The 15807-nt window shown below is 26.8% G+C and overlaps 2 long non-coding RNA genes across 2 annotated transcripts in view; one reads left to right on the plus strand and one right to left on the minus strand.

Annotated features, from left to right (window-relative positions):
* Positions 1-15422, minus strand: part of LOC126313189 (uncharacterized) — a 125844-nt gene extending 110422 nt beyond the window's left edge. Inside the window, exon 1 of the long non-coding RNA XR_007555061.1 lies at positions 14743-15422. This is a non-coding gene — a long non-coding RNA (uncharacterized LOC126313189). The remainder of the gene's footprint in view (positions 1-14742) is intronic.
* The window catches only part of LOC126313199 (uncharacterized), a 114903-nt gene that overhangs the window by 94971 nt on the left and 4125 nt on the right, over positions 1-15807 (plus strand). The gene's annotated exons all lie outside the window — the stretch shown is intronic.

A 15807-nucleotide genomic window follows, 5' to 3' on the forward strand; every position in this document is an offset into this window, starting at 1 on the left:
ATTGTCTTTAATTATTTTAATTGGTAGTTTTAATATGTTTGATTTTATAAACTATCAGCTTTATTGTTGATTTATTATTATTTCTTTTCCTTTAGCTTTAGCTTGTTTTGCTTCTTGCTTAGCTGAAACTAATCGTACTCCTTTTGATTTTGCTGAAGGGCAATCTGAGTTAGTTTCAGGATTTAATATTGAGTATGGTGCGGGTGGTTTTACATTAATTTTTTTAGCTGAATATACTAGAATTGTCTTCATAAGAATGTTATTGGCTTTAATTTTTTTGGGCGGTGATTTTTATTCTTTTATATTTTTTATTAAGCTTGCTATTATATCTTTTGGTTTTATTTGGGTTCGTGGAACATTACCACGGTTCCGTTATGATAAATTAATGTACTTAGCTTGAAAAAGTTTTTTACCTTTATCTTTGAATTTTTTTATTTTCTTTGTTGGTTTAAAGATTTTATTTATCTCATTTTATTAGTGAAATTTTTTGAGAAAAGTTAATAGAAGAGTTAAACTTCTAATTTTATGTTTTCAAAACATATGCTTTTCCTAAGCTAATTAACTTTATTCCTTAATTAATTTATCTCATGCGTTTGCGACATGGACATTAATTAAGAAATATGTGAAGTAAATAATTGTTAAGATTTGACCTGTTATAATATAAGGTTCTTCAACAGGTCGTTTACCAATTCACGTTAGTAAGCATACAACAACTACTATAATTCAGAATAAAATTTGATTAATAGGGTAAAATTGAATGCCTCGGAATGGTGTTTTATTATAAAATGGTAAAATTATTAAGATTCTAATTGATAAAAATAATGCAATAACACCTCCTAACTTATTAGGGATAGATCGTAGAATTGCATATGCAAATAGGAAATATCATTCTGGTTGAATGTGAACTGGTGTTACTAATGGGTTGGCAGGTACAAAGTTATCTGGATCTCCTAATAGGTAAGGATTAATTAAACATAGTATAATTAATAATGATGTTATTATTACAAATGTAATAGAATCCTTAAAGGTAAAGTATGGATGGAATGGAATTTTTTCAATATCTCCATTTAGTCCAAGAGGATTATTAGATCCTGTTTGGTGAAGAAAAAATAAATGAATTGCTGCTATAGCAGCAATAATAAATGGTAATACAAAATGGAATGTGAAGAATCGATTTAATGTTGCATTATCAACAGCGAATCCTCCTCATACTCATTGGACTAAATCTGTTCCTAAGTATGGGATTGCTGATAATAAATTAGTAATTACTGTTGCACCTCAAAAAGATATTTGGCCTCAGGGTAAGACATATCCTATAAATGCAGTTGCTATAACTAAAAATAAAATCACTGTACCAATTATTCAGGTATGTATATATATATAAGATCCATAGTAAATTCCCCGTCCTACATGTAAGTAAATACAAATAAAAAATATAGATGCTCCATTTGCGTGTAAGGTTCGGATAATTCAACCATTATTTACGTCTCGGAAGATAAACAACAACTTCTCTATTATATATAATTAAAGATTAATATGGAACATGTATAGCAATAACTGTATTATATTCTTTCTTATTTAATCTTTCTTTTCACTAATAAATAAAGAAAGATTAAATAATATAATAAATATATTTTATACAATTATGTAATTTAATATAATATGTTATTAATATGAATTCTTTTTTTTATATTAAGTTAACTTTCATATATATTAGTTAAATAATCTAATTATAGATAATTTACATAATTATATTATTATAATTAATATAATTATTTATATTTATTATAATATTTTATATTTAAATTAATAATTTTATTTATTATATCCAATTATAATAATATTAAATATTAAATTACATATTACTATATATATTACATTATAATAACCTATTTTAAGCTAAAAACATAAGTAGCTATAATCCTAGGTAAATAATTGCATTAAAATAATCAATTGATAATGGTAAGATGAACTTATAATACTTTAATTTCAATTAAATGTAATATATTAATATAAATTATTTATTATATATATATATATATAAAAAAATGAGCAGGATAAATTTATCCTAATTAAACAAAATAATACATAAAAGAATTTCAAAAAAAAACTTTCGATTTATATATTAAATAAATGAAGTGCCTGATTAAAGGGTTACCTTGATTGGGTAAATAAAGTAAATAAAATTACCTTCATTAAAATTACATAAGATAGAATTAAACTACCTCCTTTAGTATCAAAAACTAACGTGCATCATACACCTTAATGTAAAAAGGTAAGCTAAACAAGCTAATGGGTTCATACCCCATTTATAGAGGTATCAATCCTCTCCTTTTTAATGACCAACAACTCTACAAAACTTCTCTTCCTATCAACATTAATGATAGGAACGATCCTGTCCATTTCATCAAATTCCTGATTTGGGGTTTGAATAGGACTTGAGATCAACTTACTTTCATTTATTCCGCTCCTAACAAGAAATAAAAATATAATAATAAATGAATCATCAATTAAATATTTTATTGTCCAAGCAATAGCATCGACAATATTATTATTTTCAATTTTGCTGATTCAAATAAAATATCCCATGGGATGGGAAACAGAATTTATCCCATCAATAATAATTAGATCTAGACTATTATTAAAGATTGGAGCTGCACCTTTCCATTTCTGATTTCCAGAAGTTATAGGAGCATCAAGATGAAATAATTGTTTAACATTAATAACATGACAAAAAATCGCCCCAATAATGGTCTTATCTTATTGTATTCAATTAAGAACTTTTATTTGAACAATTATTATCTTAAGAATTATTATTGGGGCAATAGGAGGTTTAAATCAAACATCCTTACGACAACTTTTAGCATATTCATCAATCAGACATCTAGGTTGAATAATTAGATCATTAACAGTCAGAGAAAACATCTGAGAACTATACTTCATTATTTACTCACTATTAAGATTAATTATATTTTATTATTTAAGCAAATAAATTTATTTTTCATAAATCAAATTTATTCAGCCAGAAATATAAAAACCGAAATTAAATTCATAATATTCTTATCTTTATTATCTTTAGGTGGACTACCACCATTCCTTGGATTCTTACCAAAATGAATTGTAATACAATCATTAATAGAAAACAATATAACAACTATTATAACTATTATAGTTGTATTTACTACAATTACACTCTACTACTATATACGTATTAGATTCTCAGCTCTAATTATATCATACACAGAAAATTCGTGATCTATAAAGATAAAGTCCCAAAAATCAAGAATCATTCTTCCTATAACAGTAATAATTTCAACAATAGGATTGATTTCAACATCAACCTTAATTTCATTATACTAAGGACTTAAGTTAATCAAACTAATAACCTTCAAAGTTATAATTAAAAGAATAATCTTTTAGGCCTTAGTAAAATTTTACACCTCTAGAATTGCAGTCTAGAATCATAATTGAATATAAGACCTAAATATGATAAGAGAGAAAACATCTCATAAGTAGATTTACAGTCTACCACCTAAAATTCAGCCATCTTACCGCAAAAATGATTGTTCTCAACAAACCATAAGGACATTGGTACTTTATACTTCATATTTGGAGCATGAGCAGGAATAGTAGGAACATCAATAAGAATACTTATTCGTGCTGAACTTGGCCAACCCGGATCTCTAATTGGGGATGACCAGATTTATAATGTTATTATTACAGCTCACGCATTCGTAATAATTTTCTTTATAGTACTACCTATTATAATTGGTGGATTTGGTAATTGACTTGTTCCACTAATAATTGGTGCACCAGATATAGCATTTCCACGAATAAATAATATAAGTTTTTGATTACTACCACCTTCACTAACCCTTCTTCTTACATCTTCTATAGTAGCTAATGGTGCTGGTACAGGATGAACAGTTTACCCTCCTCTAGCAGGAGCTATTGCACACGGGGGTGCATCTGTAGATCTAGCTATTTTTTCACTGCACTTAGCAGGTGTATCATCTATTCTTGGTGCAGTGAATTTCATTACAACAGCAATTAATATACGATCAGAAAGTATAACTTTAGATCAAACACCTTTATTTGTATGATCTGTAGCTATTACAGCATTACTTCTCCTTCTTTCACTTCCAGTTTTAGCAGGAGCTATTACTATATTATTAACAGATCGAAATTTAAATACATCATTCTTTGACCTCGACGATACTCTGACTACCCAGACGCATATACATCATGAAACGTAGTATCAAGAATTGGGTCTACAATTTCTATTGTAGGAATCATTATATTCATTGTAATTATATGAGAAAGAATGATTACAAACCGAGCAATTATATTTAGAGCTAACATAAGAAGATCAACAGAATGACTACAAAATAACCCTCCTGCAGAACATAGTTACTCAGAATTACCATTAATCTCTAGATTCTAATATGGCAGATTAGTGCAGTAGATTTAAGCTCTACAAAAAAGGTTTGACCTTTTATTAGAAAATATTTATTAATGGCAACATGATCAAATTTATCTCTTCAAGATGGAGCTTCACCATTAATGGAGCAATTATCATTCTTTCATGATCATACTATGGTCGTATTATTATTAATTACAGTAATTGTAGGTTATGCCCTAAGTTATATATTATTTATTGCCTATACTAACCGTAATATACTTCATGGACATTTAATTGAAACAATCTGAACAGCTTTACCAGCAATTACATTAATTTTTATTGCCCTTCCATCATTACGACTATTATATTTACTTGATGATTCAGTAGATGCAATAATCACAATTAAAACCATTGGACGACAATGATATTGAAGATATGAATATTCAGACTTCATAGACGTAGAATTTGACACTTATATAACACCAGAACAAGACCTAGAAAATGATGGATTCCGACTACTAGATGTAGATAACCGAACAATCCTACCAATAAATACAGAAGTACGAGTATTAACAAGAGCATCAGATGTTCTACACTCATGAGCAGTTCCTGCATTAGGGGTTAAAACTGATGCAACGCCAGGTCGGTTAAATCAAGGAACATTCACAATAAATCGACCTGGATTATTCTTTGGACAATGCTCAGAAATCTGTGGAGCAAACCACACATTTATACCAATTGTAATTGAAAGAACTTCAGTAAATTTATTTATTAAGTGATTATCTAAGATAATTTAAGGAGTTAGTTAAAATAAATAACATTAGAGTGTCAATCTAAAGTAACTAAAAAAAATTAGTACACCTTGAAATTCATCAGATGACTGAAAGTAAGTAATGGTCTCTTAAACCAAATAATAGTAAATTAACGACTACTTCTGATGGGGAAATTATATCCAAATCCCTCAAATATCCCCTCTTATATGATTCTCACTATTCATTATATTTTCAGCTACATTAGTCTTGTTTAATCAAATAAACTTCTTCTCATTTAAACCTAACCTTATTAAAAGAGCAGAAAAAGGAACAATTGAAATAAAAAACTTAAATTGAAAATGATAACAAATCTATTCTCAACATTTGACCCATCAACTAACATCTTTAATTTATCATTAAATTGAACTAGAACATTTCTAGGACTATTATTAATCCCATCACTATTTTGACTTACACCATCACGAATTAACATTATCTGAAATAAACTAAATTTAACCTTACATAATGAATTTAAAACACTTCTTGGACCAAAATCATTTAATGGAACAACATTCATTTTCATCTCAATTTTTATTATAATATTATTTAACAATTTCATAGGATTATTCCCTTATATTTTTACTAGAACAAGACATTTAGCATTAACATTTGCAATTGCCCTACCTATATGGCTAAGATTTATATTATTTGGATGAATTAACCATACTAATCATATATTTACACACCTTGTACCACAAGGTACACCGCCTGCATTAATATCATTTATAGTACTAATTGAAACAATTAGTAATGTTATTCGACCAGGTACATTAGCAGTACGGTTGGCAGCAAATATAATTGCAGGACACTTATTATTAACCTTATTAGGAAACACAGGACCATCTATAGCAATAAACTTAATCTCATTACTAATTATTGGACAAATACTTCTATTAATTCTAGAATCAGCAGTAGCAATAATTCAAGCCTATGTTTTCTCAATTCTAAGAACTCTATATTCTAGAGAAGTATATTAAACCTATGTTAACAACTCACTCAAACCACCCATTCCACTTAGTAGACTATAGACCTTGACCATTAACAGGAGCAATTGGAGCAATAGTCCTAGTATCAGGACTAGCAAAATGATTCCACCTATTTAATATTAACTTATTCATAACTGGATTTGGAATTACCCTACTAACTATAATTCAATGATGACGAGATGTAGTACGAGAAGGAACATATCAAGGATTACATACAGGATTTGTATCAATTGGATTACGATGAGGAATAATTTTATTTATTGCATCAGAGGTATTATTTTTCGTTTCTTTTTTTTGAGCATTCTTTAGAAGAAGATTAGCACCAACGATTGAACTAGGAATACTATGACCTCCAATAGGAATTCAACCCTTTAACCCTATACAAATTCCATTACTTAATACAGCTATTCTTTTAGCATCAGGAGTAACAGTAACATGAGCACATCATAGTTTAATGGAATCTAATCATACTCAAGCACTACAAGGATTATTCTTCACAGTGCTATTAGGACTATACTTTACAATACTTCAAGCATATGAATATTGAGAAGCACCTTTTACCATTGCAGATGCAGTTTATGGATCAACATTCTTTGTTGCAACAGGATTCCATGGTTTACACGTAATTATTGGAACAATCTTTTTATCAACATGTCTACTTCGACACTCAATAAATCAATTTTCACCAAGACATCACTTTGGATTTGAAGCAGCAGCATGATACTGACACTTCGTAGACGTAGTATGATTATTCTTATATATCTCTATTTATTGATGAGGTAGATAATTGTTTTTCTAGTATAAATAGTACATTTGACTTCCAATCAGAAAGCTTGATATAAATCAAGAAAAACAATTCTAATTCTATCAACAAGAGTTTTCATTAGATTTATTATTCCAATAATTGTTATAATCCTGGCAACAACACTATCAAAAAAATTAATTAATGATCGAGAAAAAAGATCACCATTTGAATGTGGGTTTGATCCATAAAGATCAGCACGAATACCATTCTCAATACGATTCTTCCTAATCGCAGTAATCTTTTTAATTTTTGATGTAGAAATTGCACTAATTCTACCAATTGTAATTATTTTTAAAACTTCAGACATTATAATCTGAACAGTATCAACAATATTTTTTATTCTAGTTCTATTAGGAGGACTATACCATGAATGAAACTAAGGAGCATTACAATGAGCAGAATAAAGGGTTGTAGTTAAATATAACATTTGGGTTGCATTCAAAAAGTATTGATATTATCAATCAACCTTAAATAGAATAAGAAGCGAAATATTGCAGTCAGTTTCGACTTGGAAGATTGGTATGTACTACCCTTATTCTTATTAATTGAAGCCAAAAAGAGGCGTATTACTGTTAATAATATAATTGAACTATAATAGTTCCAATTAAGGAAATGTAAAGCCAATATGAAAGCTGCTAACTTTTTATATTAGCGGTTAAACTCCGTTAACATTTCTAAAATTTATATAGTTTAAATAAAACATTACATTTTCACTGTAAAAATAATATATCTATATTTATAAATACTTAAAAGTAAAAATACTTCCTTAACATCTTCAGTGTCACGCTCTAATTATAAGCTATTTAAGTAAACGAAAAACAATATTACCAAAATAAATATTCAAAAAATAAAAGTTAAAAGATAAATCTTGAAATTAGAATCATATCAACCTTGAATATAACCAATTAAATAAATAAATAATCTATATAAACCTTGACCACCAAGTAATTCACCTCAACCATAATCAAATGACTTAGATGAATAATAACCTATTTTTAAAGGAATATATCTAATAAACTTAGTTGAAAGAAAAGGTATAAATCATATAGAACCAGCAAATCTAACAAAAGAAAGTATACTTAAAGAAAATAAATTATGAGAAAAATCAAAATTAGAAATAAGATAACCTAAATAAGCACCTAAAATAACAACTGTAATAGTTAAAAACTTTAAATAATAAGGTAAAGCAATCACATGAGGAATAGGAAAAATTAATCAAGATAAAAGACTACCACCAAAAACAGCAACAAACAATAGACCAATTATTCCAAATGAAATATAATAACCCTTATCATCAAAAGAAAATCTAGAATAAAAATTATTATCACCAGATATTGAATAATAAAACAAACGAAAAGAATAAGAAGCAGTTAAACCAGTAGAAAAAAATAAAGAAAAAAAATTAAACAATTAATTCATCTTAAACAAACCATCTCAAGAATTAAATCCTTTGAATAAAATCCCGCTAAAAAAGGTATTCCACACAAAGATAAACTAGAAACATTAAAACAAACTGAAGTTAAAGGTATGAAATTAACAATTGATCCTATAAAACGAACATCCTGAGAATCCTTCAAATTATGAATTATTGAACCTGCACATATAAATAATAATGCCTTAAATAAAGCATGAGCCAATAAATGAAAAAATGCAAGCTTTGGATAACCTATAGCCAAAATTCTTATTATTAAACCAAGTTGTCTTAAAGTAGAAAGAGCAATAATCTTCTTTAAATCAAACTCAAAATTAGCGCCCAATCCAGCCATAAATATAGTTATACAACCAATTAAAAGTAAAAATCAACCACAATTATAAGTATCCAATATTGGTCTAAAACGAATTAATAAATAAACACCAGCAGTAACAAGAGTAGAAGAATGAACTAAAGCAGAAACAGGAGTAGGAGCTGCTATAGCAGCAGGAAGTCATGAAGAGAAAGGAATCTGAGCTCTCTTAGTTATAGCTGCTAAAACAATTAATATAGTAATGAGCTTTATTTCAAAAGAATTAGAAATAAAATCATAATAATAAATATAATTTCAACCACCAAAATTTAACATTCATGCAATAGAAATTAAAATAGCAACATCACCAATACGATTAGAAAGTGCAGTTAATATACCAGCACTATAAGATTTTACATTTTGATAATAAATAACTAAACAATAAGAAACTAAACCTAAACCATCTCAACCTAATAAAATTCTAATTAAATTAGGACTAATAATTAAAAAACCTATAGAAAGAATAAATATTAAAACAATAATAATAAAACGATTTATATTCTTTTCACCAGATATATAATCCTCTCTATAATAAATAACCAAAGAAGAAATATATATAACAAAAGATATAAAAATAAGAGATATTCAATCCAAAATTAAAGTTATAACAACTATAGAACCATTTAAAAAGCTCCCACTCAACAAAAACTCTATAATCAATTATTAAATAATAAATACCTAAAATAAAAATTATAGTTCTCGAAATAAACAAAGAAAAAAAACTCAAAGAACAAATAGAAAAGAAATTCACGGCCTAAGATGAAAAACTTCATATCATTGATTCTACAAAACAATATTTTTAATGAAAATACTTAAGCAATCTAAACAAAGAAATATTCACCCTTTAAACAGAGAATATTTAAAGGCAATCAATGTAAAAGTAAAAGATGATATTCACGAAAATAACCAAGAGAACAAGTATAAACACCAGAATAATAATTCCCATGCTGAGAATAAGAATATATATACAATGTATAAACAGCTCTAAAAAAAGATAAAAAAATCAAAGCAAAGAATCTAAAAGAAGATCAAGATATAATTCTATTTAATAATCTAATTTCACCTACCAAATTTAAAGAAGGAGGAGCAGCCATATTTGATGATCTTGAAAGAAATCATCATAAAGCCATTCTTGGCATCAAATTAATTATACCCTTGTTAATTAATAATCTTCGTCTACCTAAACGTTCATAAATAATATTAGATAAACAAAATAAACCAGAAGAACATAAACCATTAGAGAAAGAGAACCTACACAACCTCATCAATTCATAGTCATCAATCCACCAATAACCATTCTTATATGAGCAACAGAAGAATATGCAATTAAAGACTTTAAATCATCCTGACGAAAACAAATAAATCTTACAATAACACCCCCAGATAAACCTAAAGACAATCAAAAATAATTAAACTTTAAACCCAAATAAGAAATAACCTTTATAACACGAAAAATACCATAACCACCTAACTTTAATAAAACACCAGCAAGAATTATTCTACCTATAATAGGGGCCTCTACATGAGCCTTAGGAAGTCATAAATGAACCAAAAACATAGGTATCTTAACTAAAAAAGCCAAAATTATAAATACATAAAACATAAAATAATAAGAACCAAAATCAACCAATAAAGGAAAATATAAAGTATTAGAAAAATCATAAACCTTAAATAAAACTAATAATAAAGGTAATCTAGCAACCAAAGTATAAAAAATTAAATAAACACCAGCCTGCAAACGCTCAGGTTGATAACCCCAACCCAAAATTAAAAGTAAAGTAGGAACTAATCTAGCCTCAAAAAAATTATAAGAAGAAAGAAGACTTAATCTAGCAAATGAACAATAAAGCATAATTATTAAAATCAAAACCATAAAAACAAAAAAATTAGAATGATATGAACTTAAATAAACTGAACCTCTAGCAGTGATTATTAAAGAACAAATCCAAAAACTAAGTAAAATTAAACTAAAAGAAAAATAATCAATACCAAAATAATATCTAATTATATTCAAATCAGCATATGAATAAACACAAATTATAAAAACAAAACCCGACAGAAACATTAAAGTTTGAACCAACCATCAACAATTATTTAATAAACAAAGAGGGATCAAAAAAATAGTTATAAATAAATACTTTAACATAAAGATAAACCAAAAGAATTAAAAAAATCATTACCATGAGAACGAATTATTGAAACTAAAATAGAAAGACCTAAAGCACCCTCACAAACAGAAAAAACTAAAAAAATAACAGGAAAAAAATAATCATAATCAAACTCAATAAGAAAAACAATAACTAACATAAATAAAGAAAGAACAATATATTCTAATCTCAAAAGAACCATTAATAAATGTTTACGTTTAGAAGAAAAAACATAAACACCAGCAAAATAAATCAATAAAGAAGTAAAAATAGAGAATATAAACATTAGTTTTAATAGTTTAAAAAAAACGCCGGTCTTGTAAACCGGAAATAAGTCCAGCCCCCACTTTTAAAACTTCAGAGGTGGAAAAGCTTCCATCATCGGTCCCCAAAACCGGTATTTTAAATAAACTAACCCCTGAAATGATCAAAATAATAATTATATCATTATCAAATGTAATAAATATTAATTTTATTAAATTAAGACACCCAATATCAATAATGCTTTTTATTATCCTTCAAACCTTCCTAGTTGGATTAATAACAGGAACAATAATAGAAAGATATTGATTATCATATATTTTATTTTTAACATTTCTTGGTGGTATACTAGTATTATTTATTTACATTACAAGAATTGCATCAAACGAAATATTTCAGCCTAAATCAATCACTATAATTATTACATTAATAATGTGAGTATTTATCATATTAATATTAATTATTCTAGATATATCTATATTTATAGACTTTTTCAAAAACACCGAAACTATAAATATTGATAATTCAATCAATTATCAAGAAATAACAATATCTTTAGAAAAATTATATAATAGACCAACATTCATTATTACAATAATAATAATAATTTATTTATTTTTAGCACTACTAGCAGTTGTTAAAATCACCAATATTAATCAGGGACCTATTCGTAAAATAAGATAATTACTAATGAATAAACCCTTACGATTAAGACATCCTTTAATTAAAATTATTAATAACTCTTTAATTGACTTACCTGCCCCAACAAATATTTCATTTTGATGAAATTTTGGATCCCTATTAGGGTTATGTTTGGTAATTCAAATCGTAACTGGACTATTTTTAGCTATACATTATACATCAAATATTGAAATAGCATTCAGTAGTGTAGTACACATCTGCCGAGACGTAAATAATGGTTGAATTATCCGAACCTTACACGCAAATGGAGCATCTATATTTTTTATTTGTATTTACTTACATGTAGGACGGGGAATTTACTATGGATCTTATATATATATACATACCTGAATAATTGGTACAGTGATTTTATTTTTAGTTATAGCAACTGCATTTATAGGATATGTCTTACCCTGAGGCCAAATATCTTTTTGAGGTGCAACAGTAATTACTAATTTATTATCAGCAATCCCATACTTAGGAACAGATTTAGTCCAATGAGTATGAGGAGGATTCGCTGTTGATAATGCAACATTAAATCGATTCTTCACATTCCATTTTGTATTACCATTTATTATTGCTGCTATAGCAGCAATTCATTTATTTTTTCTTCACCAAACAGGATCTAATAATCCTCTTGGACTAAATGGAGATATTGAAAAAATTCCATTCCATCCATACTTTACCTTTAAGGATTCTATTACATTTGTAATAATAACATCATTATTAATTATACTATGTTTAATTAATCCTTACCTATTAGGAGATCCAGATAACTTTGTACCTGCCAACCCATTAGTAACACCAGTTCACATTCAACCAGAATGATATTTCCTATTTGCATATGCAATTCTACGATCTATCCCTAATAAGTTAGGAGGTGTTATTGCATTATTTTTATCAATTAGAATCTTAATAATTTTACCATTTTATAATAAAACACCATTCCGAGGCATTCAATTTTACCCTATTAATCAAATTTTATTCTGAATTATAGTAGTTGTTGTATGCTTACTAACGTGAATTGGTAAACGACCTGTTGAAGAACCTTATATTATAACAGGTCAAATCTTAACAATTATTTACTTCACATATTTCTTAATTAATGTCCATGTCGCAAACGCATGAGATAAATTAATTAAGGAATAAAGTTAATTAGCTTAGGAAAAGCATATGTTTTGAAAACATAAAATTAGAAGTTTAACTCTTCTATTAACTTTTCTCAAAAAATTTCACTAAACAAATGAGATAAATAAAATCTTTAAACCAACAAAGAAAATAAAAAAATTCAAAGATAAAGGTAAAAAACTTTTTCAAGCTAAGTACATTAATTTATCATAACGGAACCGTGGTAATGTTCCACAAACCCAAATAAAACCAAAAGATATAATAGCAAGCTTAATAAAAAATATAAAAGAATAAAAATCACCGCCCAAAAAAATTAAAGCCAATAACATTCTTATGAAGACAATTCTAGTATATTCAGCTAAAAAAATTAAAGTAAAACCACCCGCACCATACTCAATATTAAATCCTGAAACTAACTCAGATTGCCCTTCAGCAAAATCAAAAGGAGTACGATTAGTTTCAGCTAAGCAAGAAGCAAAACAAGCTAAAGCTAAAGGAAAAGAAATAATAATAAATCAACAATAAAGCTGATAGTTTATAAAATCAAACATATTAAAACTACCAATTAAAATAATTAAAGACAATAAAATAAAAGCTAAACTAACTTCATAAGAAATTGTTTGAGCAACAGAACGAAGAGAACCTAATAATGAATAATTTGAATTAGAAGATCAACCAGCAATTATAACAGTATAAACACCTAATCTAGTACAACATAAAAAAAATAAAAATCCATAAGAAAAAGAACACATATAAGTTAAATAAGGAAAAATTACTCAAACGGCTAAAGAAATCATTAAATTAAAAACAGGGGAAAATAATAAAGTAGGTAATTAGATATAATAGGAATTGGCTGCTCCTTACAAATTAACTTAATAGCATCTCTAAATGGCTGAGGAATTCCAACAAAACCTACCTTATTTGGACCCTTTCGAATCTGAATATAACCTAAAACCTTACGCTCTAATAAAGTTAAAAAGGCAACACTAATTAAAACACAAATAACCAATAAAAGAAAATTCAAAATAAATATAAATAAATCATAAAGTATCAATACTATTTGTAGAAAAAATCTACATAAATGAATTCTAAATTCAACACATTAATCTGTCAAAATAGTAAATAAATTAATATTAATCAATATAACAAAAAATATTTTAACCATATGGTCCTTTCGTACTAATATGGATTAACAATCTTAGGATAGAAACCGACCTGGCTCACGCCGGTCTGAACTCAGATCATGTAAGAATTTAAAGGTCGAACAGACCTAATCATTGGGCTCCTGCACCCAAAATTTTTCTTAATCCAACATCGAGGTCGCAATCTGCTTTGTCGATATGAGCTCTCAAAAACAATTACGCTGTTATCCCTAAGGTAACTTAATCTTATGATCATAAATTATGGATCAAAATAACAAACATAAATAAATGATATAATAATGAAGAGTTTATCTATTCTTCATGTCACCCCAACAAAACATCATCATTAAATATAGAAAGACAAACAAAAAACTATATAAAAGTAAAATGTCAAGCTCTATAGGGTCTTCTCGTCCTAAAGAAGAATTTAAGCCTTTTGACTCAAAAGTTAAATTCAAAAATTTATTAAGAGACTGTTGATTTCTCGTCAAGCCATTCATTCCAGCCACTAATTAAGAGACTAATGATTATGCTACCTTTGCACGGTCAAAATACCGCGGCTCTTTAAAAATACGCTCAGTGAACAGGCCAGACCTCAAAATATAAACAAGAGGACATGTTTTTGATAAACAGGCGAAAAATCAATTTTGCCTAGTTCCTTATAATAAGTTCACAAGGTAAAAATTTCATACAAATAAATATACTAATTCTATCATTATTACAAAAATTTTAAAATTAAATTAATAATCTTAATAAAAAACCTAAAATATTTATAAAATCAAAATAAAAAATAATGAACTAAAACGTAATCTTAAAGATAGCTGGTTTAAAGCTTACTATTATATTTATATAAAATAAATTATAGGTTATTAACTTCAAAGCTTATCCCTTAAAGAATAAATAAGTTAATATTTTTACTTAAAAAATTAAATAAAAACAAATAACTTTAAAAAATTAAATTTTTTCTTAAGAAACTAGATATCTTGGGAAACGATTAACATCTCATTTCTATAAATAATTTAATAATAATTATGATACATTAACTATAAATTATTTATAAATCAACCCAAATCGAGACAAGTAAAATAAATACTAAAATTTTGATAAACCCTGATACAAAAGGTACAATAAATAAAATCTACTTAAAAAAATGTAAAATAATATTTCATAAAACACTTACATTACCAATAAACTATAATTTAAAAAATCAATTCTATAAAATATACTAAGACAAAAATACAATAAAATTATTTATATTAAATAATTAAATAAACAAAAAATAAATATAATAAAATAAATAATCAAGATACCCTGATTTGCACAGAAAAATTTTCATTGTAAATGAAACACTTTACTAATAAGTTATATCTTGAAACTCTTCCTAGATACACTTTCCAGTACTTCTACTATGTTACGACTTATCTCATCTAAATTGAAGCTACTTTAAAATAAAATAGAATAATCAATAATGAGAGCGACGGGCGATGTGTACACATCTCAGAGCCAATATCAGTTAAATTAAATAAATTAAATTACTATCAAATCCACCTTCATTAACAGTATTTCACTATAACTCTAAAAAGATTCTCTGATAACGGAGATATACAAGCAAATAAATTAAGTAGAGTAAATCGTGTATTATCAATCATGGGGTAGGTT

This window comes from Schistocerca gregaria, unplaced genomic scaffold, assembly GCF_023897955.1.
Source record: "Schistocerca gregaria isolate iqSchGreg1 unplaced genomic scaffold, iqSchGreg1.2 ptg000470l, whole genome shotgun sequence".
Lineage (NCBI taxonomy): Eukaryota > Metazoa > Arthropoda > Insecta > Orthoptera > Acrididae > Schistocerca > Schistocerca gregaria.